This window comes from Bos javanicus, chromosome 4 (assembly GCF_032452875.1).
Source record: "Bos javanicus breed banteng chromosome 4, ARS-OSU_banteng_1.0, whole genome shotgun sequence".
In the NCBI taxonomy this organism is placed as follows: domain Eukaryota; kingdom Metazoa; phylum Chordata; class Mammalia; order Artiodactyla; family Bovidae; genus Bos; species Bos javanicus.
In genome coordinates, this window is record NC_083871.1 from 36,796,988 (window position 1) to 36,810,516 (window position 13,529).

Consider the following 13,529-nt stretch of genomic DNA (forward strand, 5'->3'; position numbering starts at 1 on the left):
GAGGATGTTTTTAAAATAAACACTTCATAATAAATTTCAGTCACTTTGAAAAAATGAATTCAGAAGCTATTTTGAAATTTTTGTTAAAGATTTTTAAAAATTACATATGTGTTATTTAAAATTCTTATTTGGTAAAATATCAATATGATGGAAATACATATATATAATCATCATTTTGCTATTTATCTATCAGCCAAAAACAGCATTTGTTTTGTTTCAACCATATGTTCTTTTCTTTTTGCTGTACAACAATCCTGTTTTTGTTCATTCATTGGAGCTGGCAGATAGCTATAAGGGTTTGAATTCCAAAGTCAATTCAGCATTAACTTTATATCCGTGACCAATGTCAAATCTGAACTCTATCTAATAGAAATATTGAGTAATCTCATGTTAATCTTCTCTGGGTACCAGCTCTAACTAGCACTAATGAACAAAGTTTGATTGGAAACCCTAGTAGATTACTATCATCCTACAGAGTTTACTTTTTAAGAAACCACCCTATGGATTTATCCCACCCACCTAAGTCTGGCTGCTGTGTTCAACAGTATTTAAAAAGTTCTTCATACACCCTCTAATTAAAGAAATCCTTGACTCATGGTGCCAGGAATGTAAGTGGGTTCAACTACCCCACTGGTAAATACCAGTTCTTCAGATAATTTTTTATTTATTTACACATTTTGACATTGCTTTGATTTATCTGTTTGCACAATAGTTAGAAAAGGTAATACATAATTTAAGACTTTAAAACAATTTACTTTTAACTGCACTTTTAATAGCTAAAATGTACTTACTCTCTGGAAAGAGAATAAACAGACTTATGCATGATTTTAAAGACACATTTAAAATAGAAATATTTGACATAAATATTTTTATTGTGCAGATGTTGTGTTATAACAAAGAAAAATGCATAGGATATTGCTTTTTTGTCTGTAATAATACCAAAGAAATTAAATGTTGAATTAAAGAATAAAATTGTTAGCCTGTGTTGCATAAACCTTGAATGATGGTAATTGACCATGATGCGTGACTAAGGCACACATCTGTCTATATGATTTATGACAGAATATAATCAGAAAATAAGCTCTCCACTTTTTAAGGGACTATAGTTCATTGTTAGGAAGGATCATGTTTAGCATGGAAGTTTTTTTCATTTATATTCTTTCTGTAAGTTTCTTTTCATATTTTTCCTTTAAATTTACTCTTTTTTCACTCATTGCATACTGCAAGTACCCCATTGTGAACTTCCACTCAGGAAATGACATAATTTCTTCTCATCAGAGAATTGTTTTCTTTTTAAGAAGTGAATAGTACTTATGTTCTGCTTTAGCAGGAGGTGGTCTGTCTGTCATACTTGGCATGTTTGATTATGTAGTGATTAGTGCCAAAAGAGCATATAGATTAAGAGCCTCACGAAAATGAATCTTAGCAAACTTTCCAACCATACCACAGTGAATTGTATCTTCTGAAGAGGGAATCATCCTCCCTTCAAAATTCATGCCTTTGATTGACATAAATATTACAGTATAGAGAAAAATGCACAGTTAATTTAATGTCACTCTGTTGGTAGCTGATCTTCAGAAATTATGAAGAGTCTTAGCCTTGTTGTTAATACTTATTATTTCTCATGCATTCAATTATATTCAATATTTGATGCATTTGTTTAAAGACTCATTTAATCTTTATTACAAGCCAATAAGAAGTGTACTATTATTTCCTTCACTTTATGGATTAGGAAAATGAGGCTAGAGTTGTCGTCACTTGCCTGAGGTTATGCAGTGAGTAAAGTGTTGGCTTCAAGTTTCCACATCAGTGTGTATATTTTTCTTGAATATAATTGAAATACAAATGATAATGACAGTGGTTTATTTCTGATAGTCATTTGCTTTACGAATACTAACTCACTGATCATCACAACACTACTAGGTAGGAAGTATTACTGTTCACATTTTACATGTGAACAAACAAAGGTCACACATTTAGTTACTTACAGAGCAATAATTTGAACACAGGCAGTCTGATTCCCAGATCATGTATCTTAAAAGTGATTATGTTATTATTGCTGGATTATATTGTGAAGAAAGATGGTGCTTTACTTAGATTCTAGAACACTTTTATAAAGTAGTATCCTGATATTTTAATTTTAGTGATAATTATATCCCATCTTGTTTCAAAAATCATATAAATGTAACTCAGGAAAAAATAATTAGCAAAAAGATACAATAAAGAGCACATTTACTAATCAATGAATAGATATTTATTGAATTAAATATGTAATAATATGATTGATTAATATAACCATAACATAAAAATAAAGATTATGAGATAAAACTAGTTTTATTAATTAGAATCAGCTTTAAAAACTGTTTTCCTCCATTGATTATAACCAAACCACTTGGTTTAATCTAAATAAACTGGAATTTAGGAAAATGATAGTAATCACAATTGTTATTGCACTAAAAGTCCTATTTTCTAAAGTCAACAATGAAGAATAAAATTTAGCTAAATACGTATTTTACTAATGTTAGGTAATTCACCAGTATTAGTGGCCACTATGTATTTAGCACATTTGTGGTGCTGGTATTTTCATATGTCTTATCTTTTAATATTCACAATAATCTTGAATGACAATCATAGTTGTACTCATTTTGTGGAAGAAGAAAATAGAGGCATAAATAAACAAGTAAACTGCACTGGGGAGCACAGCAAGTAAACTAGAGAAGTCTATCTCATTTCAAATCTCCTACTTTATTATTACATTGTTTCAACTTTTGTAATAATACTCACAGTTCAGTTCAGTTCAGTTAGTCGCTCAGTTGTGTCCGACTCTTGGCGACCCCATGAATCGCAGCACACCAGGCCTACCTGTCCATCACCAACTCCTGGAGTTCACTCAGACTCACGTCCATTGAGTTGGTGATGCCATCCAGCCATCTCATCCTCTGTCGTCCCCTTCTCCTCCTGCCCTCAATCCCTCCCAGCATCAGAGTCTTTTCCAATGAGTCAACTCTTCGCATGAGGTGGCCAAAGTACTGGAGTTTCAGCTTTAGCATCATTCCTTCCAAAGAAATCCCAGGGCTGATCTCCTTCAGAATGGACTGGTTGGATCTCCTTGCAGTCCAAGGGACTCTCAAGAGTCTTCTCCAACACCACAGTTCAAAAGCATCAATTCTTTAGCGCTGAGGCTTCTTCACAGTCCAACTCTCACATCCATACATGACCACAGGAAAAACCATAGCCTTGACTAGATGAACCTTTGTTGGCAAAGTAATATCTCTACTTTTGAATATGCTCTCTAGGTTGGTCATAACTTTCCTTCCAAGGAGTAAGCGTCTTTTAGTTTCATTGCTGCAGTCACCATCTGCAGTGATTTTGGAGCCCAGAAAAATAAAGTCTGACACTGTTTCCACTGTTTCCCCATCTATTTCCCATGAAGTGATGGGACTGGATGCCATGATCTTCGTTTTCTGAATGTTGAGCTTTAAGCCAACTTTTTCACTCTCCACTTTCACTTTCATCAAGAGACTTTTTAGTTCCTCTTCACTTTCTGCAATAAGGGTGGTGTCATCTGCATATCTGAGGTGACTGATATTTCTCCCGGCAATCTTGATTCCAGCTTGTGTTTCTTCCAGTCCAGCATTTCTCATGATGTACTCTGCATATAAGTTAAATAGGCAGGGTGACGTACTCCTTTTCCTATTTGCAACCAGTCTGTTGTTCCATGTCCAGTTCTGACTGTTGCTTCCTGACCTGCATACAAATTTCTCAAGAGGCAGATCAGGTGGTCTGGTATTCCCATCTCTTTCAGAATTTTCCACAGTTTATTGTGATCCACACAGTCAAAGGCTTTGACATAGTCAATAAAGCAGAAATAGATGTTTTTCTGGAACTCTCTTGCTTTTTCCATGATCCAGCGGATGTTGGCAATTTGATCTCTGGTTCCTCTGCCTTTTCTAAAACCGGCTTGAACATCAGGAAGTTCACGGTTCACATGTTGCTGAAGCCTGGCTTGGAGAATTTTGAGCATTACTTTACTAACATGTGAGATGAGTGCAATCGTGCGGTAGTTTGAGCATTCTTTGGCATTGCCTTTCTTTGGGATTGGAATGAAACTGACCTTTTCCAGTCCTGTGGCCACTACTGAGTTTTCCAAATTTGCTGGCATATTGAGTGCAGCACTTTCACAGCATCATCTTTCAGGATTTGAAATAGCTCCACTGGAATTCCATCACCTCCACTAGCTTTGTTTATAGTGATGCTTTCCACTTGACTTCACATTCCAAGATGTCTGGGTCTAGGTCAGTGATCACACCATTGTGATTATCTGGGTTGAGAAGATCTTTTTTGTACAGTTCTTCTGTGTATTCTTGCCACCACTTCTTAATATCTTCTGCTTCTGTTAGGTTCATACGATTTCTGTCCTTTATCGAGCCCATCTTTGCATGAAATGTTCCCTTGGTATCTCTAATTTTCTTGAAGAGATCTCTAGTCTTTCCTATTCTGTTGTTTTCCTCTATTTCTTTGCATTGATTGCTGAAGAAGGCTTTCTTATCTCTTGCTATTCTTCGGAACTCTGCATTCAGATCCTTTATCTTTCCTTTTCTCCTTTGCTTTTTGCTTCTCTTCTTTTCACAGCTATTTGTAAGGCCTCCCCAGACAGCCATTTTGCTTTTTTGCATTTCTTTTCCATGGGGATGATCTTGATCCTTGTCTCCTGTACAATGTCACGAACCTCAGAAGAAGCTGAAGTTGAACGGTTCTATGAAGACCTACAAGACCTTTTAGAACTAACACCCAGAAAAGATGTCCTTTTCATTATAGGAGACTGGAATGCAAAAGTAGGAAGTCAAGAAACACCTGGAGTAAGGCAAATTTGGCCTTGGAATACAGAATGAAGCAGGGCAAAGACTAATAGAGTTTTGCCAAGAAAATGCACTGGTCATAACAAACACCCTCTTCCAACAACACAAGAGAAGACTCTATACATGGACATCACCAGATGGTCAACACTGAAATCAGATTGATTATATTCTTTGCAGCCAAAGATGGAGAAGCTTTATACAGTCAGCAAAAACAAGACCAGGAGCTGACTGTGGCTCAGATCATGAACTCCTTATTGCCAAATTCAGACTTAAATTGAAGAAAGTAGGGAAAACCACTAGACCATTTAGGTATGACCTAAATCAAATATTACTCACAGTTAAGCAATTATACATGGTTTAGCTTTTTACTATGAAATACAATTGTTTTGTGCTCAGGTCTTAGTTTATAAAAGTGAGGGAGGCAGCCTTTAATGGAGTTTTTACAGGAAAGGCATTATTTAAGAGTAAGCCATTTAGAATTGGCTAGTTTGCATAATTTGTAATGACTTTGGGCTTTCAGGATAGTTGTAAGTTGTCTGGTAACTGGCTGCTGGCTTTGGGTTCATTTGAGTGAAAGTCACTCAGTCGTGTCTGATTCTTTGAGACCCCATGGACTATAGAGACCATGGAATTCTCTAGGCCAGAATACTGGAATGGGTAGCCATTAATTGTCTTCTCTAAGGGATCTTCCCAACCCAGGGATCGAACCCAGGTCTCCCGCATTGCAAGCAGATTCTTTACCAGCTGACCCACTAGGGAAGCCCTGGGGTCATTTAGAGCAGGGAAACACTCTTTAAAAAGAATTAAGAAGGTAAATGGGAGTGTGGCCTTAGATCTACTGCTCTGAGCATGAAAAGTGTGTTCCAGGCTTCTGTCTACCATTCCCAGGAATTAGCTAGTTCTGGGAGATCAGTCTCTCTCTGGGTCTATAACACTCTCAAGAACTGTCAAAACATCTTAAGTTATAGAAAATAATAATAATAAAGTATTGTTGTTGTTAGGTTGCTAAGTCTTGTCCATCTCTTTGGAGACCCCATGGACTGTAGCCTGCCAGGCTCCTCTGTCCATGGGATTTCCCAGGCAAGAATACAGGAGTGGGTGCCATTTCCTCCTCCAGGGGATCTTCCCAACACAAGGATCAAACCCTCAACTCCTGCTTGCATTGGTAGTGGGTTCTTTACCACTGAGCCACATACAAAAAATACTATTATGAGCTTCCTTTTTTTTGAAGAAAGTGACTTAATAAAGCCCCTAAACTGATTATTGCTGCAATTAAAACATATTTCCTTTAAATTTTTAATAAATAATGTGGTATATCCAACTACATGCATTTAATAAAATAAGTAGCTGATGCTACCAATATGAAATTTGTAATTGTGCTATCAATAGGAAATAAACTTGATTGCTTTAATATACTTACAGCAATTCTTCTTGGGAGAAATTCCTGCTAAAACTTAGGAACTTTTTTTAGTATATGGAAAGGAGAATATTATTTTTACTATACACAGACAAATTACAAACTCTATAGATAGCAGACAAAGCAGTAATACATCATAATTCTTAGAGACAATTAATCATTTTCTGATAGGAGCAAGAGAATTGAAATGTATGTCTCCTATTAAATATGGTTAGGACTAATGGTATAATAACCACTACCAAGTGGTCATGATGGGGTTAGGGTATTAGTGATTCTATCATCAATATAATAGTATGAGTTCAGTAAAGAAGAAAGAATAGAAATGGGAATGATGTCAGACATAGTAACAGAGAAGTTGTTCAGTTGAGCTCTTTGCTGCCAACTGGGCTCTTAATTTGGCTTCACGTACAGGAGAGATTTACTATTTTCATTTCTCTGGCAAGCCGCTTGGACTACATGAACTGCTTCAAGTAGTGATGTTTTTAGTGCAGAAAATAAAGTATATAGCATTACAAGGAAAGACAATTATATAGAGAAACTTGTAAGACTATTAAAAAGAACAATTTTTTAATTTAGTTCAGTTCAGTCACTCAGTCCTGTCTGACTCTTTGCAGCCCCATGGACTACAGCATGCCAGGCCTCCCTGTTCATCACCAACTTCTAGAGTTTACTCAAACTCATATCCACTGAGTAGGTGATACCATCCAACCATCTAATCCTCTGTTGTCCCCTTCTCCTCCTGCCTTCAATCTTTCCCAGCATCAGGGTCTTTTTAAAAGAGTCGGTTCTTCGCATCAGGTGGCCAAAGTATTGGAGTTTTAGCTTCAGCATCAGTCCTTCCAATGAATTTTCAGAACTGATTTTCTTTAGGATGGACTGGTTGGATCTCCTTGTCATCCAAGGGACACTCAAGAGTCTTCTCCAACACCACAGTTTAAAAGCATAAATTCTTCGGCACTCAGCTTTCTTCACAGTCCAACTCTCACATTCATACATGACCACTGGAAAAACCATAGCCTTGACTAGACGGACCTTTGTTGGCAAAGCAATGTCTCTGCTTCCTAATATGCTGTCTAGATTGAGTCATAACTTTCCTTCCAAGGAGTAAGTGTCTTTTAATTTCATGGCTGCAGTCACCATCTGCAGTGCTTTTGGAACCCCAAAAATAAAGTCTGTCACTGTTTCCACTGTTACCCCTCTGTTTGCCATGAATTGATGGGACCAGATGCCATGATCTTAGTTTCCTGAAGGTTGAGCTTTAAGCCAACTTTTTCACTCTCCTCTTTCCCTTTCATTAAGAGGCTCTTTAGTTCTTCACTTTCTGCCATAAGGGTGGTGTCATCTGCATATCTGAGGTTATTGATATTTCTCCTGGCAATCTTGATTCCAGCTTGTGCTTCCTCTAGCCCAGCATTTCTCATGATGTACTCTGCATATAAGTTAAATAAGCAGGGTGACAATATACAGCCTTGACATACTCCCTTACCAATTTGGAACCAGTCTGTTTTTCCATGTCCAGTTTTAACTTCTGCTTCCTGACCTGCATACAGATTTCTCAAGAGGCAGGTCAGGTGGTCTGGTTTTCCCATCTCTCTAAGAATTTTCCACAGTTTGTGGGATCCACACAGGTAAAGGCTTTGGCATAGTCAGTGAAGCAGAAATATATGTTTTTTGGAATTTGCTTGCCTTTTCAATAATCCATTGGATGTTGGCAATTTAATCTCTGGTTCCTCTTCCTTTTCTAAATCCAGCTTGAACATCTGGAAGTTCACAGTTCATGTACTGTTGAAAACTGGCTTGGAACATTTTGAGCATTACCTTGCTAGCAGCATGTGAGATGAGAGCAATTGTGCGGTAGTTTGAGCATTCTTTGGCATTCATTGCCTTTCTTTGGGATTGGAATGAAAATTGACCTTTTCAAGTCCTGTGGCCACTGCTGAGATTTCCAGATTTGCTGGCATATTGAGTGCAGCACTTTCACAGCATCATCTTTCAGGATTTGAAATAGCTCAACTGGAATTCCATCACCTCCACTAGCTTTGTTCGTAGTGATGCTTCCTAAGGCCCACCTGACTTTGCATTCCAGGATGTCTGGCTCTAGGTTGATGATCACACCATCGTGATTATCTGGGTCATGAAGATCTTTTTTGTACAGTTCTTCTGTGTATTCTTGCCACCTCTTCTTAATATCTTCTGCTTCTGTTAGGTCCATACCATTTCTGTCCTTTATTGTGTCCATCTTTCCATGAAATGTTGCCTTGGTATCTCTAATTTTCTTGAAGAGATCTGTAGTCTTTCCCATTGTGTTGTTTTCCTCTATTTCTTTGCACTGATCACTGAGGAAGGCTTTCTTATCTCTCCTTGCTATTCTTTGGAACTCTAATTTAGTAATCCTGCCAATTTAAATTTAAGTGTTAAAGAAGAGAATATAGTGCAATTTTTGAACACCACCACAATTTGAAAGAGATGATCAGTATAAGTGACACTGTAAGGTTTCTGGAAGAAATGTGATTTGAAAATATCTGATCCATTTTTATGGTGAGCCCCTGGCCGCTCAGATAGTAAAGTATCTACCTGCAACACAGTCAACCTGGGTTTGATTCCTGGGTCAGGAAGATTCCCTAGAGAAGAAAATGGCAACCCACTCCAGTATTCTTGCCTGAAGAATCCCATAGACAGAGGAGCCTGGCAGGCTACAGTTCATGGGATCACAAAGAGTAGGATATGGCTGAGAGACAAACACTTTCACTTTACTTATTATCAGTGAGACCACTGTGCTTTATTATGTACCTTCAAAAAAATGAAGAAAAAGCTAAATATCAGTTAAAAATTAGTAAAACATTTTTTTCCAATCCAAGTTCCTTGGAAGAAAAGTTATGACCAACCTAGATAGCATATTCAAAAGCAGAGACATTACTTTGCCAACAAAGGTCTGTCTAGTTAAGGCTATGGTTTTTCCTGTGGTCATGTATGGATGTGAGAGTTGGACTGTGAAGAAGGCTGAGTGCCGAAGAATTGATGCTTTTGAACTGTGATGTTGGAGAAGACTCTTGAGAGTCCCCTGGACTGCAAGGAGATCCAACCAGTCCATTCTGAAGGAGATCAGCCCTGGGTGTTCTTTGAAAGGAATGATGCTACAGCTGAAACTCCAGTACTTTGGCCACCTCATGCGAAGAGTTGACTCATTGGAAAAGACTCTGATGCTGGGAGGGATTGGGGGCAGGAGGAGAAGGGGACGACAGAGGATGAGATGGCTGGATGGCATCACCAACTCAATGGACGTGAGTCTGAGTGAACTCCAGGAGTTGGTGATGGACAGGGAGGCCTGGCATGCTGCGATTCATGGGGTCGCAAAGAGTCGGACACAACTAAGCGACTGAACTGAACTGAACTGAAATGAAAACATTTTTTTTCCAATCCAAGTTCACTAATCATCTGAATTTTATACCAGATTCTAGGTGGTGTTTGAGTCCTTGGTTAAGAAAATTTGGGGTTCTTAGTAATCTCTTTTCATGAGGTTAAAGAAATGGTTATGTCAGTGAAGTATGTCTTTGACACCATCTGCTTATTTATTTGCTATCCCCTTCCAGCTCATTGTGCCCCTGCTTATTTATACTCAAAACAACTATTAGATGGGTTGTTTTGTTTTTGTTTTTGTTTTTTTACAAAAATTGCCAGACACATCACCAGGGTCTAACATCACATGAGCTGAACATTCTGCATTTTATCTAGCCTTCCATCTCCCCCTTTCCTACAAAATGTCCCAGCTGAAATATTGATGCTAAAAGCCACAAAACCAAAGAACTGAGTCTTTGTACTCAATTTTATAGTCTAATATCAATTATGTCACTGATTATCCATGTTCATTGAGCTTTCTCTCTTTCAAGTTTTATTCCTATAAAATGAATTTAAAATATTGAAACTGGAGCCTATTATACAGAGTGAAGTAAACCAGAAAGAAAAACACCAATGCAGTATACTAACACATATATATGGAATTTAGAAAGATGGTAACAATAACCCTGTATACGAGACAGCAAAAGAGACACTGATGTATAGAACAGTCTTTTGGACTCTGTGGGAGAGGGAGAGGGTGGGATGATTTGGGAGAATGGCATTGAAATACATATAATATCATGTATGAAACGTGTCGCCAGTCCAGGTTCGATGCACGATACTGGATGCTTGGGGCTGGTGCACTGGGACGACCCAGAGGGATGGTATGGGGAGGGAGGTGGGAGGAGGGTTCAGGATGGGGAACACAGGTATACCTGTGGCGGATTCATTTTGATATTTGGCAAAACTAATACAATTATGTAAAGTTTAAAAATAAAATAAAATTTAAAAAAAAAAGAAAGAAAAATAAATAAATAAAATAAAAATAAAATATAATTTAAAAAAAATATCTGACCCAAGTGTTGACAGAATTAAAATAGCTAGCTAATTGTCCCAAAGTCCTTTGAACAGAATTTGTCTTATACTAAATTCCCAGTAATAGGAGCTACTGTTATCCTGACCTCTGATGTGTAATAAATTGCAATACTAATTAGAATCTAGGTGGTAGATGAGGAGACTTGAAATCCCTTCAAATTAGGGTTCATGTTTTATTCAACCTTGTTTATTTGCATTATCTGGTGAGTGTGTAACATCTGTAATAATCTTTTACATAATATATTTAAAGAAATGCATTCCCAAGACGATGCCTAAAAGTATAGTAATTTCTGTGTGGCTACATTTCAAGCAAGTCTGATGGAAATATATCCTGTTATTCACACATGGTATGATAAAATAGCTATATAAAAGATGTTATTGAATAATGCAGTGGTACATAGAAATTATTTTATGCCAGCTGACCAACTTCTACTCTTTTATGTATCTTATTGGATACAAAAATAAAGAAATAACTTATTCACACAATAAATGCTGAGGACAGAGCTTTGAACAATTTCCTTATTTAAACTATGTTTCAAAATTGAGATGTCATTTATTTCTTAACCATAAGTTGTTATCACTTTGGTTTAAATATCTCATAGCTAAAGAAAGACTAGGACTAAATATTTTTTAAATCCATATTTCTATTTTTAAAGCTGTCAATGCTTAAAAACCTATCAATTTCAAACTAAATGCCCCAAAATTACCTATCTATTCTAATGAATGGGAAAAGAAAGCTCATATATGACCTAAAAGTCATTTGATGAATGGTTTTGCATACTTTGTCATTCATGCTTTGCATATTTTACTGCATAAAAATGTAGTGAATATCTATAGATAATTGAATTTTAAGAAACAAATATATCTTTGAAAATGATGCTTGTTTTGAAGCTTATTTAGAAAGTAGACATTTCTAATACAATTCTACAGTTTCAGGACTTCCCAAAGTAGTTGCATTTCCATGAAGTTTGTCCCAAGAAATGCTGTCCACCAGAGTAAAGATATTTCAGTTAAATAATTTATTGGCAACTCAGCGACCATAATAACTGATGAAATATGTTGAGACAAGGAGTAGTCAAGTATAGTGAATGTGAAATGTACTGCGAATTTTAGAATAGGAAGAGCATATGCCACGAAAAATGAAGAATAATACCTATAAAATAGTAAGGTTATGTTTGCCTTTATATTTTTAAACTGAAGAAGTAGTGATATTTAGATAAAGACAAATTTTCTTAAAATATAAGTTAAAACTAAAAGAGCAAACATAAGCTCTATGACCCCCCCCCAAAAAAAAAAAAAAAAAGTATTGGTCTATTACCTTTAACATCCAGATAGGGTGAGAAGCAAAAATAAATGAATTGTGTTAACAGTATGTGTCAGTGAATATATAATACCATGGCTAAGTATCATGTAGCCCATATTTAATTTTCTATACACAGCAATCTTATCTCGAGAAAATCATGATAAAACTAAGGAAGTTAAATGAAGAGAAAGAAGCAGTAGTGCATTCTTAAGTTTACTGTTTTAACAATCACCATCAGTGACCCAGTTTTGTTTTGTCTTTTTCCCTTCCAGGGAAAGTATCTATACATTACTTCCACAAGTTTTGTATAAAAGTCCCTCAAGGCTACATGTGACTAATGCTTCTTTGGGACAAATGTAGCCCGAGGGATGGAAAGAGTTTTTAGGGTCCAGAAGCTGACTCTCACATTAATATGGAGAAGTGTCTTATTAGGATGATGGGTTCCTGCTAATAGTATAACTTCCTAATGTGTGAAAAAAAAATTTTTTTGCTGGTATCATGAGCTTTGTGCTGGGTGTACTGGTTTATTTGGAGCCCGTTACTTGTGAAAGCTTCACCTTTTCCATTTTTAGAAAATGTGAGGCAGCAAAATGGTTTTTGACAAACTGCAGATCCTGCAGAGTTTAATCAGCTTGATTGTAGGCACCGCGTGCCTCTCCTTGTCCCTTCTTTTATTTGACCACTGGCAGTTTGGGAAAATTTTCCTGCTACTGGATTATAGTTTTAAAAGAAAGTAAAAGAATGTGATTCCTGAAAACAAAGCAAAACAAAAAATTGCTTTATCAAAAATCATCAGCAAACAATAGGAAAAGAAGATTCACAGGAGCTCCGAAATGGTAACTTATTTTCTCTCTGTCTCTCAATGTTTCCAAATATAGTTTTTAATTTATAGACTTAGAACAGCTTTTTTATCTTGTTAAGGACTAAGATGATACAACTGTAATATACTCTGTGTGATGCAAACACAAAGGAGTTTTTTGTATGTAAGGTAGTTAGTAGATTTTTTAGTTTGTGTACCTGTATTCTTTATGTTACTAAATAAGTCTTTTTCCATGTTTGACTTAAATTATTTTAATTTGAAATTATTAACTGACTTGCTACCTACACGTTTCTTTGCATCAGTGGTAATTTTGGTTTTAATTTCATTACATTGATACTGAAAGTTAAGAATAGTACATAGAACTTAAGGGAGTGTAGTCTTTTTAGTTCAAATAATTTTATCTTAGTTAATTTCTTTCAAATGGAAGTGAAAAAATATGCAAGAAAATGGCTTAAAAATGATTTGTATGAAAACAGGGAATGCTTTTAAAACAAATAACAAAAGAAAATATATAAAGTTAAAGGAAAAGGACCTCCAATTACAAAAATGAAAATAAAAAAATTAGTAACACAAAAATAGCTAAAACAGAATAACCCCAACAGTTTTAACCAATAAATCTATTTAAACTCAAATAATCAGAATATTGAGTAAATTCATAGTCAAAAATCACTGGCTTCAAAATGGCTCGATGTCATAAGA

General features: G+C 36.1%; 1 protein-coding gene across 4 annotated transcripts in view; it reads left to right on the top strand.

Moving 5' to 3' along the window:
* SEMA3A (semaphorin 3A) overlaps positions 1 to 13,529 on the top strand; it is a 553,371-nt gene that overhangs the window by 146,146 nt on the left and 393,696 nt on the right. For 2 of the 4 annotated variants that reach the window (XM_061413770.1, XM_061413771.1), the window contains exon 1: positions 12,487 to 12,846. The exons of 1 other annotated variant lie outside the window; for it this stretch is intronic. The gene's annotated coding sequence lies outside the window, so the exon portion shown is untranslated. Of the gene's footprint in view, positions 1 to 12,486; positions 12,847 to 13,529 lie in introns of those variants that run through there. One more of the 4 variants, XM_061413768.1, reaches the window with a different exon arrangement.